This window comes from Humulus lupulus, chromosome 2 (assembly GCF_963169125.1).
Source record: "Humulus lupulus chromosome 2, drHumLupu1.1, whole genome shotgun sequence".
NCBI classification, from domain to species: Eukaryota; Viridiplantae; Streptophyta; class Magnoliopsida; order Rosales; family Cannabaceae; genus Humulus; species Humulus lupulus.
In genome coordinates, this window is record NC_084794.1 from 97,115,940 (window position 1) to 97,118,542 (window position 2,603).

Sequence of the window (2,603 nt, forward strand, 5' to 3'; positions counted from 1 at the left end):
TATATTCTTTCCTTCATAATGGCTAGGTGCCTCAATTTAACATTAAGAAGCAACAAAATAAAAATTAAGATTCATATCATCTTTAGGACTAAAATGTTTAAAAATATTATCTAAAAAATTCCTCTTCAAAGAATCAACTATTTAGGTCATTCCATAATATATACTTCAAAATTTGAAACTGAAATAAAAAAAGACCTAGAGAACAATAAGCAACAACCGCATTAGCCTATAGAAGAATCATTCACTAAATTTTACAATCTTAGTCCATTGAGGCATTTTCACACACATTTGGTTTGCATCAAAAAAAAGGAAAGAATCATCTTGGATCATGCGCCTTTCATTTAAAAAGAAAAAAAAAGTTTTTATCTTTCAGAAAAATTAAAAGGGAAACTCCATAGATGATATTTGAGCTGACTAGTATATTGCTGACAATATGAATATGTGGAAATTTTTACCTGTGCAACATCAACTCTAGTTGTCCTTCTGCAATGCTGGCTCCCCTAGTGGTACGATAAACTAATATCGATAATTCAGATTTCTTATCCGCCATGAAAATTCCAAGATTAAGCTGAAGAAAGTGGAAAGCCAAAGGTTATAGAAGATTATTACTACTATTATTATAAATATAAGAGTTCATTTAAGTTAGTAGTTGTTCATGTTGTTTCAAGAAAATTGTAATACTTGTTAGTATCATATGGAGTAGTGGTTAAGAAAATTTACTGGGTAATAGTTTCCTGCTACAAGCTGAGTAACTAAAAGAGACCAATCTTCTCTATAATCTCGAACCTGAGAAACCATTGTCAATGATCATATATATCAAGATAGAAAAACCAGAAACTTATGTTTAATAAGAAATACTTACTCGTTTCAGAAAATCCCTTCAATTCGAATCAGTGTAGAAAACTTTGTTCGTTTCCATATTCGCTGCCAATCGCGTGATGACTTCTTTCCCAACACCATCATCTGTGGGGATTGGACCAATCTTTCAAAATAAAGAGTTGTCAGAACTACACACACTAAGTCTATATGTCTCATTATTTGCTTGATCTATATATATATATATATATATATATTCTTGGTCTGGTATGTTTGTACTCATTGTGATATCAACTTCAGCATGTTCTTTGTCCTTGTAAAGCCTGGTAACCTAATATGACATAAACTGAAAATTTATGGTTACCAAATGCAAGTCTTAAAAATGAAATTATATTTTGTGAATGGTCTGATAGTTCTCAAGAGAAGAAAATTGTAATCTGATTGTGTTTCATTTTTGTTTGATACTATTATAAGAGAACAAGTTTTGGTTCTTACATTATGGCCTAAAATGTTAAACCCGAAAATATGTTAATAACCTGATAGATCCATAAATTAAACTCTTGGTGAATCTCATCAACTAAAGCTCCATGAATGACCTTTAGTGGAACCTATAAAATGCATGAAATTAGATAATAGATCAGAAGTCAAAACCATTAGAAGCTCTCAGTTAATTTGTTGTTTTCAAAGCTTATTATCATAAATTGGTCTGATAATTTTTTATAGAAAATAAATAATAACATATATATACATTGGACTGCAAGAAAGTGCTTACTGATCTTGAAACAACAGTTGGAGGTGCCCCATTAGGCCAGAAAATATATGCCCCTAAAGCCTGCAAGACAGATCATTTTAAGTACTGAAGGCATCACTTGGAAAAATTTGGGACTTGAATAACTCGACAACCATAGCACATGAAGTGCTTACCTAAGAATCAGAATCACCAGTGCTTGAACCATACCAGAGATAACTCTATTGTGTTGGTACATCAACCTTGTAATATATGACAATCAAATGAGCATTATTTTAGCATGCAAATTTTTTTGTCAAGTCAGAGAAAAGAAATAAAAAAGTTCCTTACAGATGTAAAATTGACATATAAAATTAAGTTAGCATTCCATTTTTAGTGCCCATTTGTGGTTGGCTTGCCTGATTTTATAATATGTAACTGCTAGGTTAAGAAATATTTCCATGGTTACTTTTTGAAATTAAACAACTTACCTCGGTTTTAGAATTGTACATCCATTTTAGTTTTCATGAGGTAGATGAAAAGGTCAGCTTTAAATCTCCAGGCCCAACTTCAATGGTATCATTTTGTGGAGTCTTTATCTTGGAGAGTAAATGCCTGTTTACTGCAATAGTTTGGAAAAGAAACCAGAGCAATTAAACAATTGATGCCTCTTTATGCATAATGTATGATATTGTATCTTAATGGTGAGCTTCATAAGAATCAACTATATGTTCAATAGAATTTGACTAGCAATTTTGAACTCAATTACCTGTACTAGATGCCTTTGAGACAAAGTAAGTATTCCAACCAAGTGGTAGTACAGAAACTTGAAAATGAAGCCAATACGTTGGAGCTTGTTTTGGTGATTGTCTCAAGTAAGCTTGTGCATAGAACTTTCTCAAGTTCTTTGTAACATTGTCTAAACTTACATACTGTGCCTTAATTGTATTGCCTGAAGAATCTTTAACAACGAGATTGACATCATTAACCTGGTGGAAATTGTGATTCTCAGACCATATTGGAGAGAGTCTTCTATTCATTCAAATATTCTAACATATGA

The 2,603-nt window shown here is 31.7% G+C and overlaps 1 pseudogene; it reads right to left on the bottom strand.

The window, feature by feature from the left end:
* Positions 1 to 237: 237 nt before the first annotated feature.
* LOC133814557 (alpha-mannosidase-like) lies at positions 238 to 1,772 on the bottom strand (annotated as a pseudogene).
* Between the last annotated feature and the right edge of the window lie 831 nt (positions 1,773 to 2,603).